Below are 19,923 nucleotides of genomic sequence, written 5' to 3' on the forward strand. Positions count from 1 at the left end.
TCCAGCTCGGTCAGGAGACAGAATCTAAGAAAAAATTTAGGTAAGTTTCATTGATCAAGAGAAGCTTCAGGGAGTACAGTTTTGAGTCTGGAATGTCCCAATGAGTGTTGTATGAATCAAATGAGATGTACATTTAGTCCTTATCAGAGCTAGCCCAAGATAGTATGTGTTAGTTAGTTATTATTAAGTTATTATTATTATATGTTAGTTATTATTATTAACTAATATTTTATTATTACTATTGATGTTGTCACTGAATTTCACCATTTGGTCTAAAATATATTTACATTTTGGGAACAGTTTCAATCTGTTTTGTATACATAAAGAATTAAAAGGGCTCTCTGAATGAATCTCACAACTGATTGCATAGTGAGAGGCAAAATCCTAGATGTCATAGAGCTATATCTTTAAAACTCTCAGTATAGGCAGAGGGGTTTTGTTTGGCAAATAGTGGCAGCTGGAACTTACCACTGTACAAAGAACCTGACAGAGTGTGATGTGGCATCTTTTATTACAAAATATCTGTAACCTTCCTCAGCCCCTAGCAAAAGTCACTACCATTTCTTATACCTGAATTAGGAAGAACACCAAAAGTAGAATTATCCTATAAATGGCTAATTTCACATGTCCTTTTCTAAATTGATGATCCTTAGTATTTGATTTATGTAAAGCGGAAGCTCTAGAGGAATAGACTAGAGGCCCTGAGGTAACTTTTCTGAAAGAATTTCCCTTGACTATTTTAACTTGGAACACACACACACAAAGAATACAGAACTGTTTCATGAATCATCCTACTCTGAGTTGGTTAAAATAGTAATGTCACTATGAGGGAGCATAATCTCTTTGCTCTCCATTACCCTATTGACATGTTTTCCCACCCCACAGCTGTTAATCCATGAAGACTCCTGATGATTAAAACTGATTTGGTACTTTAAGGAAACTCAGTGGTCAGTAACATTTCCTCTCCTGAAGCCCCTAATACGTCACGCGGGAGTGACAACTATGTGCGCTTTGGGCCTCTTGAATTGATTTAATATCTCAATTTGTGCTACTGATGTTTCATCTGACAGTGGCGGGTCCCCAAAACACTTCTACAGTGACACTGCTGACCTCACTGAAGGTCAAATAGCTATTATTTTGAATTAATTCACTTTTTCTCTCTATGTCAGTCCCATTGAAGTCCTCAGACACAGTCACATAAATGTAAAATGAACTCGGTAAGAGACCCCCTCAATGGATAGAAATTACTCATTCACTCAGAAAAATACTTACTGGGAACCCATTATGTCCCGAGCCGTCAGTTAGGCACTGAGGATCTAAGTAAAACGAACTCAGACACAGCTGCTGCCCTCCAAGAGCTTAGATTCCTAATGTGGAAAGCCTGAATACAACTGCTATTCCAGCGAGATTTCTTGAATTTAAGTCACAAAGAGAAGCAGCCTCTTATAGCCCTCACCTGAGTGCTGTGGTTTAGAGACGGGATTCCCCAGTGATAGCCTACAGACCAGTGCTGCCTCAGGAACCCACGATTTCAGTACTCCATAGTGAAATGAGAAAAATGAGAGTTTTAACAACCTTCTATTGCACTCATTCTCTATGTAAACCCTCCATTCTGATGACAGTGGTTCCCCCACGCAGTGTGCTCACTCCATTTGTTTGCCAGTTTCTATAGCGTGGTATTTTCCAACCCCATTTCCATCAATACCTTTCCAATGGCCACCATCTCATATCATTGTCATTATTCCTTAGTATTTTTATTTACCTTAATGAACTGTTTCTTAAGCCCACTATTTTAAAAGTCAATGATAAAAGCTTTAAATATAAAAATTATTGGCTATGTTTAGAAAGTACTTGTATAAAAAAATGTAATGTTTAAAATGTTCTTAATTTCGGGGCACCTGCGTGGCTCAGTGGGTTAAAGTCTCTGTCTTCGGCTCAGATCATGATCCCAGGGTCCTGGGATCGAGCCCCGCATCAGGCTCTCTGCTCAGCGGAGAGCCTGCTTCCCTTCCTCTCTCTCTGCCTGCCTCTGCCTACTTGTGATCTCTGGCAAATAAATAAATAAAATCTTTTTTAAAAAATGTTCTTAATTTCAAACTAGATACAGTGACTAATGGAAGCTGAATCGGAGTCTCCTTTTTCCTAGAACAGAGAAATTAGCAAGTGTGAGAGATTAAGGTCAATGAAGACATAAACTGAGATCCTATTTTTTTAATCCTATTTCTTTTATTTTATTTATTTATTTGTCAGAGAGCATGCACAAGCAAGGTAGTGTAGGCAGAGGAAGAGGGAGAAGCAGGTTCCCCACTGACCAAGGAACCTGATGAGGGGCTTGATCCCAGGACCCTGGGATCATGACTTGAGCCAAAGGCAGATGTTTAACTGACTGAGACACACAGGCACCCCACAAAATGCTCTACTTGAAGTAATGGATGTATCAGAGAAAGGTGAAATGGGAACGACCTCTCCTGTCTTGTTTCACTATTCTACTAGCTACTCAACCACTGGTGATATTCATTTCTTTTTTTTTTTTTTTTTTTTTGGTAACAGAGCTACAGTAATAACATTAATAATGATAGTGGTGTTGTTACTGTTACTGCTGCTAATAATAATCACTTAAAAAGTAGTCATCGAGTACTTACTATATCCCTGTTTTAAGCACTTTTTTTTTTTAAAGATTTATTTATTTATTTGACAGATAGAGATCACAAGTAGACAGAGAGGCAGGCAGAGAGAGAGGAGGAGGAAGCAGGCTCCCTGCTGAGCAGAGAGCTCCAGATATGGGTCTCCATCCCAGGACCCCAAGACCATGGCCTGAGCTGAAGGCAGAGGCTTTAACCCACTGAGTCACCAAGGCGTCCCTGTTTTATGCACTTTTACACATAATAATAAATTGACTCTTCCTAATTATCCATGAAGAAAGCACTTTTGCACATAGGATTCTATAACCCTAAAAAGTTCAGTAACTTGTTCAAGCTCATAGAGCTGTCACATCTAAGAGCTGTCACTGATCAAATCTCAGCTCTAAGTTAAACACACCTTGTCCCCAACACCATCAGACACTTAGCCTCTCTGGGCTAGCTACTTTAACACCATTTTTACAAAAGAAACCTACATTTTTGAGAGGTGACAACTGAATAACATATGCCTGGCATTAGGACTTGATGAGGAGGAGGAGGAGGAGGAGACAGAGGAGGGTAGGAAGAGAGTATTGGAATTCTGCTGTTACTTATTAGCTACTTAACCTTGGGAAAATTGTTTAGTATCTCTGAGTCTTACTTTTCTTCATTTGTAAAATGAGATGATATCAGCTCCTGGTAACACTGTAGTAAATGTTTTAAAGTGGTTACAGTGAAAGTCTAGCACAGTAGTTGGTATGTAATAGGCCCTCAATAAGCAGTCCTTTTTATTATTCTGCAGTGTGCTTATCAAATCCCCAGCCATTATTCACGGCTCATTCTGTGCCATCCATTGTCTGATGCTTTCCCTTATGCGTTCTGCCCACAATGATAACTACGATGATAACTCTTTCCTCTGAATTCCATATCACTTATTTCATTTTTTTTTTTTTAAAGAACAAACTTGTTCTTCCAAAGTAATTGAAGCTTTTAGAAAACAAGACTCACAAACTTCTTTTTACCACATATCTACCACACTATACTTGCCTAAAAGTTTGGCCCAAAACATTTAGTAATTTTTAAATTAATAGTTACATGAAATGAGAAATGTTTCATAAACAGAATCTAAAAAAGTGATCTAGGTAGTAGTGGAAAAAATATACAAAAACACAAAAAAGTGCCTTTTGTTTTCTGAAGATATTTTTTTCCCCTTCATGTTGGCTGTCCATTATACTTATTATAAATAGCACCATCTTCTGTGGGAGGATATTAAATCCTCATAAACAAGAAGATATTCACATTTTCAGCAAGAATAAGATGGTTTTACATCCAAAACAAGCATGTCCATCTGGAGACAGGGTATCACACTCTCTAATATCTCCTCACTTGTTTTCTTCCTTACTTTCTAATATAAAAGTAACATAAAATTATGGTAGGAATACAGAAAAAAATAAGAAAATATAAATGATCTCCTCTTTCCCCAGAAATAGCCACTATTAACATTTCCTCATATGTCCCTCTCACCTTTTCCTTAATGTTCTTTGGTACATATAAAAAAGAATTATACTAGGATCAGGCTATATATACTTTTTAAAAAATATAGTATTTCTATATTCTTACATGTTATTTTTTTTAAAAAAGATTTAATTTTCAGGGCTGCATAGTATTTGAACATTTTGATGTCATTAGTTAAACTGTTATTGGTAGTCAATTGTTTTTAAATTGCCCTTATTTTAAATGATTCATTAAACCATCCTTCCAAATGTATCTTTCTGTCCAATGATCATTTTTAGCATAAAAGGTTAAGTGTGTGAGAAGATCCAAACTTTTAAGCCGCTTAAGATCCGCAACACTGGGGCGCCTGGGTGGCTCAGTGGGTTAGGCCCCTGCCTTTGGTTCAGGTCATGATCTCAGGGTCCTGGGATCGAGCCCCACATCGGGTTCTCCGCTCAGCAGGGAGGCTGCTTCCCCCTGCCTCTCTGCCTACTTATGATCTCTCTCTCTCTGTCAAATAAATAAATAGAATCTTTAAAAAAAAAAAAAATATCCGCAGCACTATCCACTCCCAGTGATTGGCGACCCTCTCCCCAACACAACACACTAGCCAATACCAAGGACAATGAGTTTTTAAAATCTTTTATAATTTGCCTCGAGGACAAATGCTGGTATCATATGCTTTATGAACTCTGAAAAAAAACATGCTACTTCATCATGAACGGGCAGCATCAGTGCTCCGGACAGTCAGTCCATCTTCTGCTCATCTTACAAAAATGACTTCCAAACCCAAAACGCCGCACTTAAGGAAGATAATCCGTGCTATTAGTACGGAGGGACGGCATAAGACGGACGGGGCGCTAATGCTGCTGCAACGGACATAAGCAAACCAAACTCTGAGCCTACAAATGCCTCAAGGTTACAAAATCACACGCTAAGGACAACCAGTCACTGACAGCCCACAGGCTTTACGCTGTCGCCAGCCCATACTTTCCTTACTTTTCTACCGCCTTTTCTCACGAAATCTCTCCCTGAGCTCCCAACCACTTCGGCTGTGGCGCTGCCCAATTTAAGGTGATTTTTACTCAACCTCTGAAATTGTTTATTATGCCTCAGTGTATCTTTCAACGGTCCTGACGTCAGAACACGGAACCCAAGGAGCCCCCGACAGTCCCCAGGAGCAATGAGCAACCCGGCAGAGCTACCTGTTCAGCCCCTCGAGCTGTTTTCTTACTGCTTCTCAGAGCTGCCGAGGCGGTAAGAACGTCCCTGTTGGATTCCAGATCTGGGGCTTCTGCACTCTGAACTTTCAGACTTCGTGTTGCTTCCCCTTACGGTGACTTGTGCTACCTGCTCCGAAAATCCAACGAGAGCAGACTAGGCCCAGTTTAGCAATCCCATAGATGTCGGGTCCGACTGGGTCTGACCTAAAAACAGGACTGGACTTAGATTTGGGAATGGGTGAGAGTCAGGCTGATCAGCAGCGAGCACGAGGGCACAGGTGAATAAAATTTTGTTTTAAGGCTAAACCAGTAGGTAAGCTTACCAAAGGTAATCTTGCATTACAGTGGCCACAGCGGAGAACTTTTAACCACCTCAGATAAGCTTATCCACTTAAGAGTTTTCCTAGAGAGAAAGGGGTCTCTGCCAAGCACTTGCTATAAAGGATAGAGGGAAAATTATTTTCTCCTCCTCTGTGGTTTCTGGTGACCAGGACAAGGACTCACTGGGACACCCTATTCTTTCTGGAACCTGCAGATGGCATTCTAGGAAAACTGGCAGACGTCTACAAGTAGGGTAAGAACTAATAAATAACAAACTCAGCTCTCCCAGATTTCTACCTGTGGCACCTCATAGAGAGAAGGTAAAATTTCATGTCCGTTCCTTTCCAAATTCAGGTTGGCACGAAAAGATAATGATTATCAATCCTTTCTTACCCAGGAACAGCTACTGCCTTGTGTGTCTAATTTTGTGTCCTAGGAACTTGGTTTAACAACCATGAGGTTGAGGTCCTCAAAATACAGCTAGATAGAGATGTGAGGTGTAGGACAGTTTCAGCTGGGGTCCTACCAAGTGTTGCCAGCTCGTAGGGGGAATTGTTTAAGTATTTCTTTTGGTTATCTTTGGGACTGGCTCTGGATCTTAGTGAATAGGGAAAGGATGGGACTTTAGGCAGGGAGAGAATAGGGGCCCCAACTAGGCTCTGACAGCATTTAAGGTGTGCAGACCCTGAAACAGAACAGACAGAGATGAGGAAAATTTAGATCACCCTATCCCAATTACTAGGGTTTAAATGTTTTTCAAATAATTACATTATAACCCCAGAAAATAAAAATAACCACAGAAACTAACCAGGCCTCAAAAGAAAAGTTCACTATAGAGACTAACCAGACCTAGCAATACATATTTATAGATCATAGATGTCACAGAAACAAAGACTTGCACACAATGTATAAGTATCATGTCTGGTTCCAGGCCACTGACATAACCACTGGCAAGTTTCCTGCTAAAGTCCTAATAAAAGACCCGAGATGAAAAGCCCTCATTGGCAACCCAGTTGGGACCCCTCTCACTCCTGAGAGCTTTTTCTGTATCCTTGCTTAAAAAAACTATCGCTTTATTCACACTCCTTTGTCTGCGAGATTCATTCTTAGACTCCCAGAGATAAGAACCTCACTCCCCTGTTTCATTGGGAGGATTCTATCTTTTGTACCTTCTTTGGGGACCCTTCTTGTGTCCATGGGGTGGTTTAATACTGTCAGGAATATTTACTGTTGGTCCTGGCTAACACCTAACAAGACATCTGAAAGGATTTTTTTAAGTAGCTCTATAATCAGAAGTTGGCCAAATTGGAAACTGATACCACAGCCTGATAGGAACTTTTTTCAGGCCTTCTCCCCAAAGCTAAAATGAAAATCTGTACACAGAGGAAAAGAAAAACATTCTGAAGCCATTGTGGAAGGATTTATCAAGCCATTCTCAAGAAACATAGCTCTAAATCTAGAATATAGGAATCTTTTGATTTCAGTCTTAGTTGAAGATCGTCTCCCTGATACGAAGAAGCAAATTAAGGATAATGTAGTTAGATGGCTGGGTCAGCTTCTGGATATCTTTCAGGTTGAAACCCAATTCTCTGAGGACTTAAAAAATGTACTTGTCTTACAAATTGAGCCTTTCTAAGAACAGAAACATGGTTCTAGAGACAATTCAAACACCATCTATCCTTTTGCCAATCCCCAAACCTTCCCTATTCATCTCAAAAGGCTTTCCCATATTGTGAAAGATCTAGATTTAAGAAACAAAGGCTTTCTTGGAGAAATTTACATACTTCCTCTGTGTCTTTGAGATAGGAGTATTCTACCTGCTCTTCCTTAGGAACTCAGAGCCCTTTTAATATGCAAACTTCGGAGGAAATTCTTCGAAAGGAAAAGAAAGAGGTGGGGGATGGGGAGGTCGGAGAAGGGAGGGGAGAATGCTAAATAGAAATTAGATGAATAAGAAATGTTTAAAATCTTTCCACAAATATTAGTAAAAGCTTTTAGCCATCTGAGCAGGTAACTTTAACTTATTCTATCTGCCAGAACACAATCTGGATTTAACTGTTCTTTTATAAACTAGTGAGTTTTCCATTATCATATTTCTCTCATGGCTAAAATTTTAAAATCAAAGCTCTAACATCCCGGTACGTGTCTGTATATTACGTATGTCTATGTATATATGTTATAGATACATGATATTTTTCCACCTGCAGATGGTATTACCAAAATTGATTTGTAAAGACAAACATTTATATAAATAAAGTATATTCTCATAAATGTAGAAACTAACCCAGATGATTTTCAAGTTCATGTGATCTAGGATAATGTTTGGTAGATAAAAGCTAATTTAAGTTTGCTGTTGTAATTAAAACAGGCATGTCTTCAGAATTATTAGCATTAAATATAATACTTTTATTCTACCCAGATTTATTCAAAATCAATCTCGTGGTGTCTCTGTTACAGAATTCATCAGCAAGAAAGATAACAGGTAACAAGATGATGGTTAGACATTTAATATCTCATGAATTTTCATAAATAATCTAGCCATAATTCCTAACAAATGAAATATGTAAGTAACATAACAGTTTATAAATATACTTTTCAATGATATTTATGCTGATGGTGTGTCTACTTAAAAACCTTTTCCAAAACCTTTTCGGTAACTGGAAACTTCGGTTTTCCAAAACCTTTTCGGTAACAGAAAACTTTAAGGGTATACTGAGATAAGTTAAATATTGGATATTCATTGAATACCTAGATTATATCCAAATAAGGTAAAATATTGAAACATCAACTATTGACCATACGTTTATCCACTTTGGCTTTCTTTATTTGTAACCCCATAATCAAGACTCCTAGCACTTTTACAGTCATGAAGAGCAGTGCATAATTTGAGTTGCCTAATAAGTGAGATGCCCCATCTTCTTATTTCAGTGCTCATATTACAAACAAGTCCTTTTCACTGTATATATAGTACCATATTTTATACATTTTTGTGCTTTTTCTAGCTGATTTTGCTGTTTTAAATGACTCCAAGCATAGTACATAAGTGCTGTCTAGTAATCCCAAGTGGAAAAAGGCTGTTCTGTGCCTTACAGAGAAAATACATGTGCTAGATAAGCTTTGGTCAGGCAGGAGTTATAGTGCTGTCTGCCATGAGTTCAATGTTAATGAATCAACAACATATATTAAATAAGATGTTCTTAAACAGAAACACACATAAAACAAGGTTACATATTGATCTGTTGATTGGTTGATGAAAATGTTGGGACTTGAGGCTTGCACTTATCTAATCCTGTATTTCCCCTTGGGGCAATGGTTCAGTTATTTGCTAATTCAGTGTTCTAGCAACTTGATAGAGCATAACTACCACAAGGAAGGAGAATCAACTGTTACATTTATTTCCCTATTTTCTTGATAGTTTATTCCTTGTGCGATTGCGGCTCTATGTTCTTACATTCTTTATTAAGATGCCTACATTTGGGCGCCTGGGTGGCTCAGTGGGTTAAGCCGCTGCCTTCGGCTCAGGTCATGATCTCAGGGTCCTGAAATCGAGGCCCGCATCGGGCTCTTTGCTCAGCAGGAGCCTGCTTCCCTCTCTCTCTCTCTGCCTGCCTCTGTCTGCTTGTGATCTCTCTCTGTCAAATAAATAAATAAAATCTTTAAAAAAAAAAAAAAAAAAGATGCCTACATTTGTAACCCGTTTTCTATGGATCTAGATGTGGTACGCAGGTATACAACACACACAGACCTACACAAACACACACATGCACACACACACACGTAAATATCCATTTAAATACCTTACATTTTGACTTATTTATAATTTATATTATGCATGATGATATTTAATTGATATTATATTGACCTTTTAACAATATATTTTTATCTATTGGTTTTCCAGTCAAATTGGACTCATCATAATATTTTATTTATTTTAATATTATATTTATTTTCCTTATACAGTCATACCTTATTTTATTGTACTTCATTTTATCGTACTTCACAGATACCATACTTTTATGAATTGAAGATTTGTGGCAACCCTGCATTTAGCAAGTCTACTGATGCCACTTTTCCAATAAAATGTGCTCATTTCATGTTTCTTTCAAATTGTGGTAGTTCTTGCAATATTTCAAATGTTTTCATTATTATTATATTTGAATTGTTGCAGTCTCATGATAAAACCTTAATGGATGAGGAGTTGCTTCCTGTGGAGGAGCAAAAAAATTGGTTTCTTGAGAAGGAATCTATTTCTGGTGAAGATACTATGACTATTGTTGAAATGACAATAAACCATTTAGAATATTACACAAACAGTTGATAAAACAGTGGTTTAGGTTTGACAGCACTGACTCTAATTTTCAAAGAAGTTCTACTGTAGGTAACATGCTATCAAGTAGCATCACATGCTACATAGAAATCGTTCAGGAAAGGAAGAGATGTGGCAAATGTCCTGGTCTTATTTTAAGAAATTGCCACAGTCGGGTGCCTGGGTGGCTCAGTGGATTAAGCCGCTGCCTTCGGCTCAGGTCATGATCTCAGGGTCCTGGGATCAGGTCCCGCATCAGGCTCTCTGCTCAGCAGGGACCCTGCTTCCTTCTCTTTCTCTGCCTGCCTCTCTGCCTACTTGTGATCTCTCTCTGCCAAATAAATAAATAAAATCTTTAGAAAAAAAAAAAAAGAAATTGCCACAGTCACTCAAACTTGCCGGCCACTACCTTCATCAGGCAGCACGTATCAACATCGAGGCAAGACCTTCTACCAATAAAAAGATTGACTCACTGAAAGCTGATGGTGGTTAGCACCTTTTTTAGCAATAAGGTATTTTTTAATTAAGGTATGTACTTTTTTTTTAAAGATATGATGCTATCGCACATTTCATGCACTACAGTATAATGGAAACATAATAGTATACGAACTGGGAACCCAATAAATTCATTTGACTTGCTGTATTGTGATATTTACTTCATTGTGGTAGTCTGGAACTGAACCTACAATATATCCCTATTTTCTCAGTAACCCATTAAAATGTTTGATTTCACCCAAATTCTGTTCCATTTGTTCATCTTGGTTTACATAGTTCTAATGAAACAACAAACCTCTTCAGATTGCTTTTCTTCTTTTGTAGCTGTTTTGTGATAGTAAACTAAGCCATTTAAAGATATTCCCACTCAATTTTTCAAATGAGCTACTCAAAAATTTAAACAGCAGTTTATAATTACTTTTCTTATTCTGTGTTACAAATATCTCATTGATTTATTTACTTAGGGATTTGAAAACCAAAATCTACATCCAGTGTTAACTGGCAAACATCGATAAGCACACTATTCACACTTCAGCATAAGTGACAACAGTTTACAAAGAAATCTGTAATTTAAAAATTGATGTAATTAATTTACTAGATCATCGCTTATCATATCGTATTCTTCATAATAAAACTTATGCTTTCTCTAGAATCATCCATGTTTTTGCTTGTCCAGAATATTTCAGTTAGTGGATCAGTATCTGTAATAACGGATAGGGCTAAAAAACATGGTTCTTCTTAGCTGTGCAAACCTGAGTAAGATATTTAACCTCTTGGGACCTCAGTTTTCAGGAGTAAAGAGGACTTAGTTTTTATGTTAAATAAAATGATTTTCATTACACAGAAAAAATGTTTAAATGTAGCACATGGCAGGTATTTAATAACTTCTTTTCTACATTTACTCTCCTTATAATTGTTATATTAAAACACCAAGCGCGCATCATATATTAGCTCTAGTTACATAAGTTCTATTTTAGTCTTTAAATTTCCAAGGAAATATTTCGTGAAATACATAATGTTGCATGACTTTATATGAGAAATTTTGGAATATTTAAAGAAAACCTGTTGTAAATCTCACAACGTTAAGAGGCAATTCAGGCATGTAGTGTAGGAAAAAAGTAATCTCAAAATGCTCTCATTTTAAAGGTTAGATGTTGAGTATTAAAGGGTGTTTCTATGCTGGCAAAAAAGGAGAAGGAAAAAAAAAGAGTTCAGTGTAATACTTTTAACATGGTGCTAACAGTTCCAGTTCTTATAGAAGTGGGTTTTGGCGCACCTGGGTGACTCAGTGGGTTAAGCCTCTGCCTTTAGCTCAGGTCGTGATCTCAGGGTCCTAGGATGGAGCCCCACATTGGGCTCTCTGTTCAGCAGGGAGCCTGCTTCTCCCTCTGCCTGTCTCTCTGCCTACTTGTGATCTCTCTGTCAAATAAATAAATAAAATCTTTTTTTAAAAAAGTGAGTTTTAAACTAGAGAAGAAAATGTAATCTTATTTTTTAAGAGACTAGGTCACTTATATGTTCAGTACATTCTGATTATTACAAAGTCTTTGAAATGGGAAGGAAAGTGAAAAATGTCAAGTTGTATTCTACTGATAGAGAATTAAATCCACACATCCCCCACTGCAGGATGTGTTGCTGAAAACACAGCCTTCATATAGATCTGTTGATTTTCCCAAAATTCTTACTTAAAGTAGGGTTTCAATGTAATACTATCAGAAATTGAAGGGTGCCTGGGTGGCTCAGTGGGTTAAGCCTCTGCCTTTGGCTCAGGTCATGATCTCAGGGTCCTGGGATCAAGCCCCACATCAGGCTCTCTGCTCAGCAGGGAGCCTAGTTCCTCCTCTCTCTCTGCCTGCCTCTCTGCCTACTTGTGGTCTCTCTCTGTCAAATAAATAAACAAAACCTTAAAAAAAAAAAAAGAAATTGAAAAACATTTGCTCTATTTAGCCCGTATCAATGGCAATCCTTTGAAGTATCAGGGTTTTTTCTATTGTTTTTGTTTCTTTCTCTTTTGTTTTCATTTCTTAAATAATGAAAAGATATGCAAAAAAAATAATTTAGTGATGGTAGAATCACATCTTATATTTCATCGTACTGTGATTGAAAGCAGATATGACCATCTAGAATTATGAGAAACTATATTTAAATCTAATGTTTTCTATGAATTCAACATGGAGTAAAAACCATTTTATACACTCCTTCCAGTTATGCAAAGAAGTTGCATAGAAATTTTTAAGGTACTGATCCACTAATTGAAATATTGTGAACAAGCGAAAATATGGGATGATTCTAGAGAAAGTCTAGATTTTATTATAAGGAATATATGATAAACTATGATCTAGTACATTGATTACATCAATTACAACGAATATCTTTATTTCCTCTTATAAGCAAAGAGAGTAACATTTAAAACTTTAGGCATAAGCCTAAGTGAAAAGAAAAAGAACCAGAGATAGTAGAGACAGAAACTAAAAACTTGGGCAAACACCCTTAATGTTGATAAAGCTTATTGCTGATAAAGCCATTCTCATTTATTCTTTTAGGGCTGAAAATGACACTTGAAATTGAACAGCAGAGGGCAGAAATCTTGCAGAGTTCTTTTCAAAGTTGGTAGGTATTTCTTGGGAACAGATTCCATAGAATGTAAATACAATGCCAGACAGTTAGCATGAAGAACTTCTGAACGTTGACTGCAGTTTTCTGTAAGCCAAGCCCTGCCTCACTGGCTGCCTTGTTATTTAGCCAAAATTTAAAACATTTATGATTGCAGGAGTAAATGATCTTAACTAAATGATGGCAAAACCCGATGAGAGGATTGATAAAACCCAAAGAGTTTTCAGACCAGCATGTTAGGCAAATCACAGACATTCTAAGATTTGCTTTTATGATCAAGGTATTTCCTAAGATCATGCAGCCTTTTCTCTCTCTTCCCACATGAATACAATATTCCTCATTTTCCTCTACCTGCTTTCCTAACTACTATGTACCAAAGACCCATTTTTTCCAGATAACTGAGTCAGAGAATTAAATTAGATGACAAGGTTAGGATGATGAGCAACAAAGAGAAAAACAGGGGATGTGAATGATGAATCCAACAAGTTCAGGAAAATCCTCCAGGAATCTGAAGCATGGGCAACATTCTTCGAGGCAGGCTCCATTCTTCCAGGTCCTACCCCACCTAACTTACCTCCTCTTCCTCTGCAGTGTTTCGATCTATTATTTGTTCTGGGGAGGACATAGCATAGGCTAAGTCTGAATCTTAGGTCTGTTTCACCATACACCCTCCCATTTCTTCTAAAATTGACAACTCCACGTTTATAATTTATTTCCTAAAAACTCAGTGATATTGCCTTAAGAACCAGAACAATGGTGGATCCAAGCTTCCAAGAAAGAAGTGGTACCAGGGGATATTTCTAGGGGAGGATAGCATCTGATCTGTGTGTTAGCATCCTACAAGTCAGAGATGTGCTGTAATAAACTCAAGCCTTCCTTACACAACCTAGTTTGGATCTGACCTCCAAGACACGAGGAACATGGTGCTTCAGAGAAAGTTAAATCATATTGAGCATTATCTCATTGGTGTCCTTTCTCAAAATCTAAGAACAATATAATCCAAAACCTTAATAGAGCATTCTCTCAGCTCGGACCACATATCCAAGAAAACATATGGGGACAACAAGAAAAAATGTGGAAAACCAGCCATAGTAGAAAGGTAATTTTCCAACAAGTTGCTTGGACTTCAGTTCTTCACCAGCAAAATGGAGCCAAAACTGCTGATAACATTCATTTATCTCCGACTACATGTCCAAGTATCAGGGTAACTACTTAAATGCATCAACTACTTCTCACCACAGTCTCATGAGATTCCCATCCGGGCATTATATTATCTGTTACATAAGTACTTTGTAAACTGACTGTCCCATCCAGGCTGATTACTGCATTATACGCACCTCCTTCATGAAAATATTCACGTCAACACTTGCCCTTAAACCCATTCTCACTTCCTTTGTCCACTGCCTCATTTTCTCAGGAAACACACACACACACACACACACAGACAAAACATCTGCCAGAAATGAAAAGGTTGAAAGAAGAAAAAGAAAGATTTAATCAAGCTACCTGTTCCTTTTATTCATCTAATCACTTTTAAGTCTCTACCATACCTCCTCTCATACCCTATCCTTGATCACAATATCTCTATATGTACTCAAATTACCACAGTTTTTCTATAACTGAGGTTTTAGCTAAGTCAAATGGTCCATCTCCAAATTAGAAGTGCAAAATGTATTACTAATTGTCCCCACAGGACAATTAGATGTCCCCATGAGACAAATTTTAATTGTTTCATCCCCACAAAGTACAAGGTCTTGGTAAGATGTGACCTGTAAAAATATATAAAAGCAAGATCTGAAAACCATAAGACTTGGGAAATAAGGATGCAGAAGGTCCAAGAAAAAGCCTTAGGAAGACCTTTGATATATGTTGCTAGGTGCTGTAGAAATATCTCCAGGATGCCCGTTCAGGGACAATAAAAACAGAGAGGATTTTATCAGGAAGGCTTGCCCGTTTCCTTTTTGCTTTTTTTGATGGCATGCATAGATTAACAACATAAAACAGATCAAATGGGCAAAGGTTTGCTTTTTTTTTTAAATCTAAAATGTCTTACACATTACAGTGGAATACTATGTGGTCCAGCTGAACACAACCATCACCTTTTATTTCCATGCATACCTAGCAAATATGAACTGTGATAAGCAAATTATTTGTAGAGGCCAAGGGATGAAGGAGAGGGTGCTGGAGGGGGACACAGCCAGGCTGAGAAGAGGCAGGTGCATGACTGAAGACCTGTAGTCATTCAGTTGGGTTGGGAGCGAGAGACAATAGCAGATTTCTGAGAGAGAAAATGACGGTACAAATTACTTGTGTCCATAAGGAAAAAAAGAAAAAGAAAAGAAGCCAGTTTTCCTGCACAGAGCTGGAAAAGCCTTATTTTGTGCTCTGTATCAAAGCACCGTGGCCAACAATACAAACAACGTGAGGCGGAGCAAAACACAAAATTGTAGTTATGATTCCACTCACCAAAAGGGTGGATCTTCAGTGTGCAATTCAGCTGGTTTTACAGGAGTGCTCCACGGCAGAGCCGAGCGACCAAGCAAGTCCCAGTCTGCTTAGGCAATAAAAAGCTGGATGTAACTGTTAAAAAAAAAAAAAAGAAAGAAAGAAAGAAAAGAAAATAGGTAAGATTCAAATGAGCACATAAAACAAAAAAAGAATAAAAATGCAAATAAATACCATATATCTTCAAAATGTTGGAAAGTTGGAATTGGGAGCTAAATAAGCTAAACTGCACACCTTACCCTTTAGAATATCTTTCAATAGAGAAATGTAAAATATGGTAGAAAACACATTAATTAAATCAGTCATTTTGACTATGGCATACCATTGTCGTTAAAGACACAAAATTACCACAGTACTATTCCCATTTGTTATACTTCAACTGTGACGCTGTTTGCAATCTAAACACCGAAATACACAGTATTAAAATGGAAAAATAGTTTAAGCACTTTTTTTTTTTTAGCTATACAGATTTTAAGCAGCTCTTTACATTTACAAATGATTTATTTCATCTTCAAATTTACAGTTTGCTCATCCATAGGATTTAAGCATTATTTTGCCAACTTCTAAATTCAAATACTTGCTAATTAGTACCATGGTCACTAGAATGCGGGAGTGGTATTATACACCAGGAAAGTCCTCTGACTCCAATACAACTTCCCTTGGGCAAATAGCCTAAGCTTTCATCATCTAAAATGGGGATACAATAGCGCCTATTTCATAGAAATGTTGTGATGATTAAACATAAAAATCCATCAAAAGCACTTCATACAGAGTCTGGCATACAGTACCCCTTCAATACACATCACGTGTCACTGCTGCCACTGTTGTTACCAACACTACAAGGCTATACCTGGAATGTCATCAGAGATTTTGAGATCATGTCCTAATGATTAACTTTCTTGAAAAATACAAATATCTTCTCCTCTATCAAAAAAGTTCGCATCATTAAATGAATCCAACATTAAGATGTTAGTTCCTCCTTATGTTCTCTTCTCCCCTGGCCAGGAGAACTGGGATATGAGGGTGATTTCTTAAGTTCACAAAGGAATCGGGATATTCGTGCAAAAAAGAAAGAGAGGTCAACAAAGAAGGAATGACAACAATTGAAAACAAATAGGTTTAATCAGCAAATTTTGTTCAAGTTATTCTCATCTTTGGTATTAAATGTACGCCTCCACGTGTAAGACAAAGGAATCCTTCCTCAACCAGCCCTGCTAAGCCAGGGGGTAAGATGCCCTGGTGAGCTGGAGCCTCAGTCTGGCTGAACCTATCTCCAGCTCCCATATGAGGAAGGCCACAGCTGGATAACAGATTCCTGGACACCCTCCTCACAAGGGTAAGCACTATCTTCAGACGGATGACTCTATCTTCCTGACTACTCTGAAAAGCCTTTCTGACCTCCTCAAAGACTTCTGGAAATGTGGAATAAATACGAGGTGCTACTATCCTGATCTTGCAGATAGTAAGAGGGCTTGTTACAATGCAGTGGAGACTATGGAATTTAAGTCACAACAGACCTGAGTTTGAATTGTAACTTTCTCACTAATAAGTACAACCCCATACAAGGTTCCTCAGATCCCCTGAGTCTCAGTCTTCTCATCTGTAAAATGGGACCAGAGACAACACACCTATTAAATTGAGTATTAAGGAAAGAATGTCTCTGGCACACAGTACGCATACAACAAATGCTAATCACAATCTTTGCTTTCCTTATTGCTGCTATCTTGCTTATGATGGTAGCCTGATTATCTGATTGTAAGGGAATGAAATAGAATTGTCTAATCAAGACTGTGTCTTGACAAACTGACAAAACCAGACAGAATTATAAGACCTTATGTCAACTTGTTTTGTTTAAATTTTGTTTTATTTTTTTTTCAACTTTTCAATTTGGCAATTAGAGCTCAGCAAAGCAATATGGTTCTTTGATTTCTTCCTAAGAAACTCTGCAGCCTTTATTGTCTTTGTATTGCACAACTTTAGCACTTAATTATATCCTATCTTGTAATAATTAGGTGTCCTTATAATCAAGTCTGTTTACTCACTTGTGCAGTTCTGATCCTTTAATCTCTCCTGAATATTAGTTTCTAATGCTATAAAAAGCCACAATTTAACAATTTTATTACTAAATAGAATTGCAAGAATATTTTGAAGAAGATTCACCAATCAGTTGAGTCTAAAACTTTCTTTTATGATTAGGAGTAGTACAAAATCATACAGGTAAGCCTCAATAGTAGAAGCACAAGAAGTTTCTATGCCTTTCCACTGACTTCCTGTGCAGCCTTGGGATAGTCATCAACCTTTCTCTTTAGACCTGTAGATGAGCCTGCACTTGAGTTAGAGACCTGTCTCAGCTAGAGCACAAGCGCCTTTTAAAGTTAAGAATTCTCTATAATATCAAGACTCTAATAGGACAGCTGTAAATTTTAGGCAATGAATCTGGTACTCGCTTTGTTATTTTACATCATGTTAATTATAAATTGAAAAGCCTGCCGCTGGATTGTAAAACAAAAACAAGTACAGTCAGCATACATTGTCTATTTGGAACAGTGTAATGATCAACTTGCTGGACTCCACAGCCTACCGAAGGAAAACATTGAATAGCCACATGGTCCAAGACAAGTTTAGTCTTCTATGTTCCTTAGAATCTTGGATAAAATAGGAATGACAACAGTATCTAACTCAGGGTTATTATAAAGATTGAATACATAACTCAATAAGTGGTACATAGTAAATGTAGCTATTATTATTTATTTTTATTAGTAAAATAGAATTACATCAAAATCCACTGATTTCCGAAGTTTGGGACTCACCCCCTATTTGGTATATGCATTATTGATACTTGTCAAATGGATAAATGGAATTTATTTTTTGATCAGTCTATGTCACTCATCAAATATTCAGTAACAAATGATGCATGCTTTAAGGCATACATTTATTGCCAATGTTACTATTTATTAGGTTTTCATCTACACATTAGGATAGATCAGATAAAACTTACATTGACTCAACTTAAATACATTATTAAATTATAATAAAACTAACAAACCCAAACTAATTTTTTTTTTCAGAAATAGCATTTCAGGTAGATTTTACACATGGGATTTGATATGACTATGATGAGACCTACATTTTCAAATATTCTTTTGAGTGTCATCATTAAAAAATTGGATAGTAAATAAAAACAAACAGATCAAAAGTTATTCAAAAGCACAGCAGCCAGTAGTAACTGCTGCTTTCATTTTGGTGGGTATCCTTCTTGATAACTCTCTCTCTATAAATTCACCTGGAATAGACAAAATTATGTATAAATAGGACAATGTCAGCCACCTATTTTTACTCCAAACCCTTTCCCATAATAGAAATGCATTTTAGAGATTACTGATGCAGTTAATCTGGGTCCACTTTTGATTTGATCAAATTACTTTAAATTTTCGTTTAATGTTTATCAAAAATTTGAGAAATTTAAATATCTTAAGAATATTTAAAATGAACTATTTAAATTAACTAAATATTATTGACATCTGAGGAATAATTTAGGAATGTCTCAATTTGTGTCTTGTAAATGTACCTTTCTATCATTAAACATAAAAATCAGACAAATTAGGCAAATACAGACTAGATATTTTACACAATATGAAGTGCCACAAAATGAAGTGATATAGACAAACCTATAAAAAGCCAGACAATAGGAATAAAACTTGCAAGATGTTGTTATTTTCATTCAAACTACCAGTTCCCTTAATGGAAATTAAGTTTATAGGCTTAAGAGAAATATTAACAATTTTCCCTTTAGATATAAAGAGAATGATGTTACAGTGTGAGGAATGGGAGATTAGTAAATGCAAATTAATTGACTTCTTTCTAATGAATAAAAATAAAGATTTCAGAGACATAAAAATATGAGTTTCATTCCACAAAGCAGAAAATGAAATGAGTTAGAATGAATGACTTTCAGAATACGCATGCCATTTTGCATTCTCCTACTCATCTAACTGTTTAGGAACTGTAACCTTCTTCAAAAAAAGGAATATTCTAAGTCCAAATAAAAGATCTTTCTGTTTCTTAACATGAAGATTTGATAATGAGGCATTTAGACCACCAATAAAATGATTTTACAACATAGAAAATTATTAATTGATCTGGATATTTAAAAAACCAGTCAGCTAGTATAATTTACTTATTTGACCAAAATTTAATTGAGTAGTGCCCATATACTAAAAACTATTTCAAGCCCCAGGTTTATACTGTCCAGTGGAGTAACCACCAGTGGCCATGGGCTATTGAGCACTTAAAATGTGGATAGTCTGCAATGACACGTGTAAATGTGAAACACAGGTTTAATATAATA

At 36.8% G+C, this 19,923-nt stretch overlaps 1 protein-coding gene across 2 annotated transcripts in view; it reads right to left on the bottom strand.

The window, feature by feature from the left end:
* The window catches only part of TENM2 (teneurin transmembrane protein 2), a 1,128,378-nt gene extending 1,112,733 nt beyond the window's left edge, over positions 1 to 15,645 (bottom strand). For both annotated transcript variants that reach the window (XM_045075622.1, XM_045075621.1), the window contains exon 1: positions 15,537 to 15,645. The gene's annotated coding sequence lies outside the window, so the exon portion shown is untranslated. The remainder of the gene's footprint in view (positions 1 to 15,536) is intronic.
* Between the last annotated feature and the right edge of the window lie 4,278 nt (positions 15,646 to 19,923).

Source organism: Mustela putorius, unplaced genomic scaffold (assembly GCF_011764305.1).
Source record: "Mustela putorius furo isolate JIRA1106 unplaced genomic scaffold, ASM1176430v1.1 tig00000145_pilon_pilon_pilon, whole genome shotgun sequence".
Taxonomy (NCBI): domain Eukaryota; kingdom Metazoa; phylum Chordata; class Mammalia; order Carnivora; family Mustelidae; genus Mustela; species Mustela putorius.